The following is an 11,284-nucleotide window of genomic DNA, read 5'->3' as shown; positions in this document are numbered from 1 at the left end:
TCAAGAAACCAAAAGCTTTTACACTGGGAAGTAAATATGCTTTCTATAAAGGGAAACGTTATTTCTTCCAAAGCTGTACGCAAACCTTTCCTTTCCTTTAGAAGAAGTCTTTATTTTTCAAGGCTGTTCAGTCTATACACATTCCTGAAAAGATAGTCAGGAATAAAGACAGTCTGGGGAAGAAACATGGGAGCCTGGTGGAGAAAAGTCTGCCAACAGGAGGGACCTATGATCAGACTGATGCAGACATGAAGAAGGGCTCTTTGCCATCTACCCTAACTTCTCAAGAACCGCGGGCAGCATAGGGATCATTGGTTTTTGTTGTGATGGCAACCTGAGGCTCTGTGATAAAAGGTTCATTGGGAAGTCACCAGGACAATCTGCCTTACAGGGGTTCATGATATAGATCAGCAGTTGGATGGTCAACTCTACAATTTGAAGAAAATGCCACACAGTTAATGCAGGTTGTTAGGCTCAGAAAGACAAGTTGCTTCCATTCCGTGGCTCACTAGCTTGTGTTCTCAAAGTCATCCTCACAATCAATGAAAAATACTACTAGCACGAGTGAGTCTAGTGAGACTTCAGAATACATGGTCAATATTTTTTAAAAAATTGTATTTCTATGTTCTGGCAACAAATAATTAGAAATCAATTTCATTAATAGTAGCATTGATTAGAACAAAATATACATGACTTCAAAGGTTGCTTGACACTATAAAATCTTGTTAAAATTTAAAAAATAAATGCAAAGACACACATATTGACGAATCAGAAGACTCAATATTGAGTCAACTCTCTTCAAATCATCTTTAGAATGAATGCGATACTAATCAAATTTTCAACGGGATTTTTTTGAAGATCAACTCTGAAGTTTATATGAAACTCAAAGGAATTAGAATAGCCAGAGAAATTTTGAAAAAGAAAAACCAAGGTGGAGGACTTAAGTTACCTGATTTTAAGGTAATCTTGATTTCTACACAACTAGTAATCAGGAGGAATATCAAGAGTTCTGAAAGAAACACTTGCATGGCCAAATGACTTTTGTCAAAGGGGCCAAAGCAATTCAATGAAGTATAGGTAGATCTTTTCAACAGCTGGTGCTTGTACAGCCAGAAACACATAAAAAAGTGAACCTTGATCCCTACCTCACATCTCACACAAAAATTAATTTGGAACAAACTGTGGTATACCAATACCATGGATTTTGCAGCAACAGAGATGAATTAAAATATGAATTCGTGCAAACAAGAACTTGGATGAATGTTCAGGGAAATTACAAATTCTATGAGAATTATGCTGGGGGAAAAAAAAAAAACCTTAACCCAAAAGGTTACATTCTGTAGTATATCATTTGTATAGCTTTTTTATTGACATTTTTTAAAGTGACAACATTTTGGAAATGGAGGAGAGAACTGGAGAACTACAGTTATCAGATATTAGGGGAGATACACAAGAGGGAGATGGGTATGGTTATAAAGGGCCACACAGGGGATCCTGTGCTCAGAGTGGTGAGCCAGGCAGTGGATGCTCCAACCTGCACAGGGAATAAAACCCTATAGAACTTAACACATATATACACAGGAATGAGGGCAACTGACACTGGGGAAATTTGTCTAAGATGAGTGATTTTATCAATATTAGTATCTTGGTTGCGATACTATACAATAGTTCCATAAAATGTTACCATTAAGAGAAACTGGGTGGAGTGTGTGAAGGATTATCTGAGCTATTTCTTGCACTGTATGAATTTACAATGATCTCAGTAAACAGTTCAATTGAAAAATGAATTTGAGTCAAGATTAGTGGTGTGCACCTGTAGTCCCTACTTCTTGGAAGGTTGAGTCAGGAGAATTGCTTGCACCCGTGAGTTCCAGATCAGCCTGGGCAACATAATTAGACCTTATCTAAAAAAAAAAAAAAAAAAAAAAAAAAAAAAAAAAATTGAGATGGTTCATAGGCCTAGATGTAAAGGTAACTTTGTAATAATTCCTTATGATTTTTAATTTTTAATTCAATTATTACTTTTTATAATTTCCAGAAGAAAATAAGGGGAATAGATTCATGACTGGAGGTAGGCAAAGATGTTGTGGCACAAAGAAAGCAATAAGCACACAATCAAATATTTAAAATTTCAGGTGGTTAGTCACTCTGGTGACATCAAGTTGTCAGATGGAGGCAAGAGTATGGAGGCTTCGACATCCATACTTAGCTACTTGAGTCCAGAATGGATACTCATCACTTCTGCTGACTGAGGAAAGCTAACCAGCTGTCTCCATCAGGGTGCCAAGGGTGGCGGGCACTGCCTTGGTGATCCTTGACGAGGGTGCTGCTAGCCAGTAGGATTCCATCCTGAAAAGGGGACTTGAAAACAACACTGGCTTCAGTGTCAAGAAATGGTGGAAGAATCTATCTATCTCGACAACATTCCCCAAAGGTGAAAGAAAACGAGGAAGCAGACTAAGGAAGCTGGTTTAACTTACCTGAGGTACATAGGTAGTAGGTGGATCCAGGACCCATTCTCAATCTGCCTGGCTCTAAGCTTCCAATTCTACTACTTGTTCTTGCCTTCCTCAGAGCATGTCACCAGAGAGACAGGCTGGCACTTGTGAAAAAAGAAAACGTAAGTGGAAGCAGAACTATGGTTTGCTTTTTTTTTTTTTTTTGTGGTACTGGAGATTGAACCCAGGGCCTTGTGCATGTAAAGGCAAGCACTCTACCAACTGAGCTATAAAAAGTGAGTAAGTCTCACTCTTCTTTTACGCAGTCCCATCAGTTCTGAATTTTTTTTTCATTTAAAATAATTTATTGTATTCTTCCAGAACATACATAAAGAGCATCTTGGGAGTTGATATCACAACACAATGTTATACACCATTTTCACAACTAGCCTTGCATTGAATTATTTCTTAAGGAATACAGCAATTTTTAAAAATCAGAATATTTACATATTAATAAAATATATATATACAGAAGATTGAGACTTATTCCATAGATATGTGTGTTTGTTTTGTTTTGTTTTGCTAAGAAAGCCTATAAAAAGGATTTCTGAACAAAGTCTGAACAGTAGTCACAGTAAATTAACACAAAAACAATTTTAACTTATAAAATATGATTTTGCAGTTATAGTTTTGATATGTATTTTCAATTTGTGAATCCGTTGCATGTATCTGTGATTGAATATTCCCTCTCCCTTCTCCAAGCGGTCACTTTGCTCTTGAAGGTTCATGGTGCATATTTAACTGACCCACAGTTGTGAGTAAATGTTTCTACCTTTATTAAAGACATACGTATTCATCATGGTTTAATAGAATGCAAGGTCACTAATCAATCTTTTCTATTCCCTTGAGAAATATTTTATTCTGGGAGGCAGAAGACAAAATTTTAAGCATATGCTGCAGAAAGGAAAAGCCCTGGTTTATACAGTAGTTCATCAGACCACTTGATAAAACAAAGGGATTACTGACTGGAGTAGAAAAGGCTAACTAAAAAATACAATGGAAACAATTTCTCTGACCCTTCCTTTTATCTTCAAAAAGAGGAAAAACAAAAGACCCATATACACAAGATTAACTGTCTAGTAGACAGATTCCACCAGCCACACCTAAAACCAGTATATTCTGTCTCATTGCAGGATGTTGTGCATCATCGTCAGTTGACCAGCTAGTCTTGGTGGAATACTGACTTATTCCAGAGCATCCCTCCTGACTCCAGGCTTAGTTTTTCAGGGTGGTAGGACACCAGGACCTTGGACAGGGTAGTAAGGAAACCTGGGTTCTGTGCCCTGCCAGCCACTGAAGGGTTCCCTGGATCTGGGCAACCACACACCCACACTCTTCAGTTTCCTCACCAGCAAAGCCACGGGTGGGAATAGCTGTCCTCTACAGGAACTGTTACTTCAACAGGTAGATGAAGTGCGTGCCAGAGAGAGGTGTCCAGCTATCACATGGCAGTTTTATTTATTTGTTTATTTATTTATTTATTTATAGTTGTAGATGAACATAATACCTTTCCTTCTTTTATGCAGTGCCGAGGATCAAACCCAGTGCTTCAAACATGCCAGGCAAGGGCTCTACCACTGAGCCACAACCCCAGCCCCTCACATGCCAGTTTTAACCCCAAAATCTAGTGGATATATATGCAAATTTCTTTCATGCCAATATTTGGCCTTTAGATCAAGTGCCAAAGATTCAAAGGAAGATAGAAATCTGGAGGCAAATATTTCTGTAGAGCAGATGCCCACAAGGTAAGATATCTCTTTCAAATAAATTCAGAATTTCTTATGTTGTGAATATGCATAGTTTTGAAGCATATTTATTTTCACATAAATTGCCTAGCTGCAGTATAAAGGAGAATGTTGTTTTTTTTCCCCAAGACTGAGAGAGGAGTTGTAAACACCAAAACTTATTAGGCCTTTTTCAGCTTAAAAAAAAAGATGTTCTGGGAGACAAGATAGTTCTGACCTATAAGATAAAATCATTTTTGACATTAGTGCATAGCTCCCCCAACACCCCAAAACTAATATTTGTAGCTAAATTAAGCTCAACTGTTGTGTGACTTCTTAGAGGAAAAGAAAAAAAAACCCTTTCACATAAATTGGGTCAACACAGCGACAAAATAACTAATTATAAGGTGTAAAGTAGCCAGTTCTACTTGATACATAACAACCATTTAAACAGATGGCTTTAACTGAGTGAGCCAGGATATCAGCTCTGCCGTAACCAGCCACAAGTGTACATGCTTAATATTCTAGTGCATTTCCTGATACACTTTCCCTCTGCTTTATATAAAACCAACAGAAGAAGTTCTGGAGCATTTTGATAAAGAAAATGCTCCTGCTGTTTTGACTCTCAGAAGAGATTCCTTTGAGTAACCCGCCACCCGGTGGCAAAGAACATGAGTTGCAGGAGAAATAATTTGTTTTTAATTTTATAGATGTTAAAACATTTCAGTAACCCTTAAAATTAGAAAGTTCTGCATTAAAACAAAGCAAAGCAAATTTTAAAATGAAAAAAGTACATTCATTATGCCAGGTTAATTAAAAACAGAAAGACATCTGGATTTTGGACAAGAGCAAGTCACTGACCTTTATCATCAAACATGAGAAAGACAGAATTTTCATTAAATCAAGATGTAAAAAGCAGGGGTGGCTCAAGATGATCCATTTGGAGAAAAGTTAACAAAGTTCCATATTGTCCACACTATTAATAATTGCATAGGATTACAGGAATTTTAGAGGTATCCCAGACAAATGGGGAAATAAATGTATTTCTTCTAAATTGGTTTCTGGGGTTCGGCCTGGAAAAGATGCAACTACATTTTATAGTAGAGACCATGTGGTAAGAAATTAAATGCATTTAAAAGGAATAAAATTCTTTCAAAGCACTGGCAGGAGGAATTTGCATCTGATTGGAATTTTATTTGAGAAACTAAGTTTGAAGGGTGATGCCAAACAATTCAAGAACTTGAATAGCCACCATCTGGGGGCAATGAACATGACTTGCATAGGGTCAACTCAGTTTGAAATGCTGTCCTACGGTCTGACTCCGTGGCTCTGGGGAAGGTTGTCATGGGACTAAATGCCATCATGGAACTGAATGCAAGAAAAACGTAGGTGGCTTCAGAGCGGAAGTGGGTGACGGCAGGAGTGTGGTGGGATCGGAGGTACGAGTCAGTCTTCAGTATCTCCATCTCCTTGGACTTCATGGAGGATTGCTAGCCAAGTACCAATGCTCCTGGATGGAGATTATTTGGTGTATGTTTTAGCACCACATTCTGTCCACAGTCTCCAATTCTTCAGTGCCCATTAACTCCTCAGTATAGAAGTTTCCAGCCTCCTTCCCCCATTATGTCACGGAACTACCCTTAACATAATCACCACTGACCTTCAAATCAATAAATTCAATGTATGCATTTCAGCCTTCAACCTACTTAACCTTTGTGCAATAGTTTACTACCCCCTCTTTGGAGCCCTCTTCTCAGTTTCTGTTTCTTTTTACTTTTTCTCTAATGGGGCCCTCTTGGTTACTTAGCAGGCAGCTCTTCTTCCCAATATCTTAATGCTTGATATTCCTCAAAGATCTGCCTTCCATATAGCCCCCTCACTGTATTGTAATGGTTTGTAAACATCTGGGTTTTGTTGTTGCTGTTGTTGTTTGTTTGTTTTTCATTTTTTTAAAAAAAAATCAGCCTTGAGCCTTCCACATACAAAATGTTTGTTTTGTACATTTTCATTTCCCAAAGAACCTAGAGTGTTGCTTAGTAATAAGGAAGTACCTAGAGATCTTGGCCAAAGGCAAGAAATATCAAAACTGGGGAGAAAGGTATATCTCTGGCTATAATGTTTTCCTGCTGACTGAGGAGTTATAATAAGCAAACAAAGAATAATTCCAGAGTTTATTTCTACATTGTGGTTTTTCAGGAGGAGAACATCAAGACAAAACAAAAAATAGGAATGTGGACATAAAACTGTATTAATTCAACATCTCAGACCATATCTAACAATGTCTAAAACCAAATTCTGACTTTATTTCTTTAGAATGGATGTAGATTTATGAGAAAATTGATAGTACAGAGTGCTCTCCTCACAGCTTCCCCTATTACCATCTTACATTTGTTTCAAGGGGAAGATGGCCAGTGTCTCATTGGAGAGTTCTTTAGCTTAGAGGAATCCAAGCCATCCTAAATGGGCCACCCTAAGTCTTGATATCTTAAGTACTTAAGCCACCCTAAACCTTAATATCTAAATAATTAACAAGTAATAAAACACACTCCGAAATATATTTACAAAAGCGAAGCAAGCCCCTCATAGATCTAGTTCACATGGGTTCTTGAACTAGACAAAGACAAAATGGCTCCTGTGGTTTATTTAAGGGGGCACATCAAAGGCAGGAGTAAGGTTTCAAGGGTGGAGTCTTGCTTTGTAATGTCTTGCAGTCAGGTTGATTGACATCTTGGCAGGTCACACCCATCTTAGGTGTTGTGTGGGATCCTAGGAAGGCAGAGCTTGAGGGGGAAGTTCACCTGCATCAGGCAATCAATTCCTGATGGGGATGGGGGGCGAGAGGGGTGGGGGGTGAGAGGAGTAGGAGGTGGGGTGCCCTAGGGAGTTCTCAATGCCAGACCTATCCCCTCAGAAGGCTACTATGCACAACAGTCCACACACAGCCCATGGATGGCTCATGACACATTAGCATATTTGTTACAACGATGAATGAATACTGACACATTATTATGAACTGGAACCCACAGTTGATTCAGATTTCCTTAATTTTTACCCAATTTCCCCTTTCTGTTACATTCTGTTCAGAATCTCTTCCAAGATACCTTGTTACATGTAGTCATCACATTTCCTTAGGCTTCTTTTGGCTTTGAGAGATTTTTCAGACTTTTCTCATTTTTTATGACCTAGCAGTTTTGAGGAATACTGGTCAGTTATACTGAAGGATGCCCATCTAATGGAATCCATCTGATATTTTTCTCCTAACTGTACCAGGGGTTATATGTAGGGGGAAGAAAATCACAGAGGTAAAATGCAGTTTCATCATATCATATCAAAGATACAAGGGTTCATACTATCAGTTTGATTTATCACTATGGTTGATCTTGGTCACCTAGCTGAGGTAGTATTTGCCATGTTTTCCCATTGTTGATCACTCTCTCATTGACCCTTTCCATACTCTTTGGAAGGAAGCTACTACGCACAGTCCATACTTAAGGAGTAGTAAATAAAGCTTCCCCTCCTTTAGGGAAGAATATTTACATAAATTATCTGGATATCTTCTGAAGAGGAGATGTGTCTCTTCGCTCCCATTTATTAATTTTTTCAATAATCTATTTATACCAATATGAATTACTATATATTTATTTATAACTTGGATTATAATCTAATATTACATTATTTTCTTGCTCATTCCACTTCTTTTTCTTTATTTCTTTCCTTTTTTTTTTTTTTTTTGGATTGAACCCAGAGGTGCTTTGCCACTGAGTTATATCCCCAGCCCTTCATTCCACTTCTTGCTAAAATTTGGTCACTAGGACTTCTTTCATTTGAATCTTGTCTCTTTAACATAGTCCATCAATGTGGGATTTATTTATTATTTATTTAGTTATTTCCACTTCTTTACTTTCTGACTCCACAAAATATCCCAGGCTCATTTTGCATATTTCTACTATAGTCCTAGAATCAGATACTTCTCTAAGGATTGCTGATTTCTTTTCTCAAAGAATGGTATTAGAAACCTAAATCTCAGGCTGGGGTTGTAGCTCAGCGGTAGAGCGCTCGCTTAGCATGTGAAGGGCCCCGGGGTTCGATCCTCAGCACCACATAAAAAATAAATGAATGGAACAAGGTATTGTGTCCAACTAAAATTAAAAAAATAAATATAAGAAAGAAACCTAAATCTCAGTGCTAGATGTCCTCAATGATACTTGGGTATTATTTCCACTGATCTTTTTAGTTAACAAAGAAAGGAAATGTAAAATAATACTGAGGGATTTCAACACACATTGCTTACCAAAAGATAGGAATCCAGACATAAACTCGGTAAAGACTTTAGATCTAAAAAATACTATAAATCAAATGGACCTTTTAGGCACCTATAGAATATTTCATCCAAAAACAGATAAATTACTTCTTAGCTGCCCATGGAATCTTCTCCAAAACAGACCATCTTTTAGGACACAAAGCAACTCTTAGCAAATACCAAAAAAATGAATATTATTCCTTGTATCTTATTGATCTTACTGGAATGAAATTAGAAATCAACACACAGGGGCTGGGGATGTGGCTCAAGCGGTAGCGCGCTCACCTGGTACGCATGCGACCCAGGTTCGATCCTCAGCACCACATACCAACAAAGATGTTGTGTCCTCCGAGAACTGAAAAATAAATATTAAAAATTCTCTCTCTCTCTCTCTCTCTCTCTCTCTCTCTCTCTCTCTCTCTCTCTCTCTCTCCTCTCTCACTCTCTCTTTAAAAAAAGAAAGAAATCAACACACACACACACACACACACACACACACACAAAACCCCTAAGGAAACTATATAAATACATAGAGATTGAACAATACACAAAGAGGTGGTTCTTTGAAAAGATAAACAAGGTTGATAAACCCTTAGCCAAACTAACTAAAATAAAGAGAGAATACCCAAATAAACAAAACTAGAGATGAACAAGGAGAAATCCAGAGGATCATTAAGGTCTATTTTAAAAACTTATACTAAAAACCTAGAAGAAATGGGTAAATTTCTAGACACATACAACCTGCCAAAATTAAATAAAAAAGACACAGAAAATCTAAACAGATCAATAATTAGCAACGATATTGAGGCAATAATGCCTTCCATTAATAAATAAATATATAACAATAAAGAAAATAAGTAAAAATTAATAAATAATAAATAATAAAGCCTTCAAAAAAAAAAAAAAGAGAGAAGTCTAGGACCAGAGGGATTCTCAGCTGAATTCTACCAGACATTTAAAAAAGAACTAATGCCAAAGTTCCTCAAATTATTCCATGAAAAGAAGGGGATGGAACACTTCCAAATTCATTCTATGAAGCTACTCTCACCCAAACTAAATAAGGATATATCAATAAAAAAAAACTACACACTAGTGTCCCTATTGAACTTAGATGAAAAAAAATCTTAATAAAATATAGCAAATCATATCCAATACCATATTCAGAGATTGCACATTTTGACCAAGATGATTTTCTTCCAGGATTGAAGGATGGTTTAACCTACACAAATCAATACATGTAATTTACCACATAAATAGAATTAAGGGTTAAAAATCACATAGGCATCTCAATAGATGCAAAGAAAGCCTTTGATAAAATTCCAGCAACTGTTCATGATAAAATCACCAAGGAAGGTAGGGTTAGAAGAAATTCTATCCAGAGCAATTAGGCAAGAGAAAGAAATAAAAGAGAGAAAAATTGGAAAGGAAGGAGTCAAATTATCACTGTTTGCAGATGATATGATCCTATAATTAGAAGATCCAAAATACTCCAATAGAAGACTGCTCAAGATAATAAACAAATTCAGAAAGGAATCAAGTTTATAAAATTAACTACAAAAATCAACAGCTTTCCTATATACCAATAATGAATCTGCTGAGAAAAAAATCAGGACTATAATCACATTAACAGAGGCCTAAAAAAATTACCCAGTAACATCTAACCAAGGAGGTGAAAGACCTCTATAATGAAAACTATAGAACATTGAAGAAAAATTGAACAAGACTTCAGAAGATGGAAATACTTCCTATGTTCATGGATAGGCAGAATTAATATTTTAAAATGGTCACATTACCAAAAAACTATAGATAGATTTAATGCAACCAATACCAATAACATTTTTCACAGCAATAGAAAAAAAACAGTCCTAAAATTTATTTGGAAGAATGAAAGACTCAGAATAGTCAAAGCAATTCTAAGTTAGAAAACAATGCTGGGGGCATCACAATACCTGGCTTCACTACAGAGTGATAGTAACAAAAACTGCATGGTACCAGCAAAAAACAGATAAAACAGACCAATGGTACAGAATAAAAGACACACAGACAAACCCACACAGATACTGTCGTCTAATCCTTGACAAAGGTGCCAAAATAATACATTGGAGGCTTTCAAACAAATCGTGCTGGGAGAATGGCTTATCTAAATGTAGAAGAATGAGATTAGATCCTTATCTCTTACCCTGCACAAATCAACTCAAAATGGATCAAAGACCTGGGAATCAGACCAGAACTGCAACTCCTAGAAGAAAATGTAGGGTCAACACTCCAGCATATAGGCATAAGCACTGACATTCCTAGGAGAACTCCTAAAGCTCAGGAAATGATATCAATAATTAATAAATGGAATGGTGTCAAATTAAAAAGCCTCTGCACAGAAAAAAAAAAAACCCCACTAATGTGAAGAACCTACAGAATGGGAGAAAATATTTGCTAACTGCTCTTGTGACAGAGGATTAATATCCAGAATATATAAAGAATTCAAAAAACTTATCACACACACAAAAATAACACGTAACCCAATTAATAAGTGGGCAAACAAAGTAAACAGATACTTCTCCAGAGAAGTAATACAAATGGCCAGCATATATATGAATAAGTGTTCAACATCTTTAGCAATTAAGGAAATGCAAATCAAAACTATGCTAAGATTACATCTCACTCTGTTTAAAATGGCAGCCATGGAGAAGACAAATACTAAATGCTGGAGAGAATGGGGAGAAAAAGGAACACCTCTACACTGTTGGTTACTACAACCCCTGTGG

General features: G+C 36.8%; 1 long non-coding RNA gene across 1 annotated transcript; it reads right to left on the bottom strand.

Annotated features, from left to right (window-relative positions):
• Positions 1-1,955: 1,955 nt before the first annotated feature.
• Positions 1,956-8,910, bottom strand: LOC144375848 (uncharacterized). Its single transcript, XR_013435699.1, has 3 exons — positions 8,808-8,910; positions 2,481-2,602; positions 1,956-2,361 (listed from the first exon to the last, which is right to left on the bottom strand). It is a non-coding gene; the product is annotated as an uncharacterized LOC144375848 (long non-coding RNA).
• Positions 8,911-11,284: the final 2,374 nt, after the last annotated feature.

This window comes from Ictidomys tridecemlineatus, chromosome 3, assembly GCF_052094955.1.
Source record: "Ictidomys tridecemlineatus isolate mIctTri1 chromosome 3, mIctTri1.hap1, whole genome shotgun sequence".
In the NCBI taxonomy this organism is placed as follows: domain Eukaryota; kingdom Metazoa; phylum Chordata; class Mammalia; order Rodentia; family Sciuridae; genus Ictidomys; species Ictidomys tridecemlineatus.
Note: the sequence above shows the minus strand (reverse complement) of the source record. Positions and strands in the feature narration are given on the sequence as shown.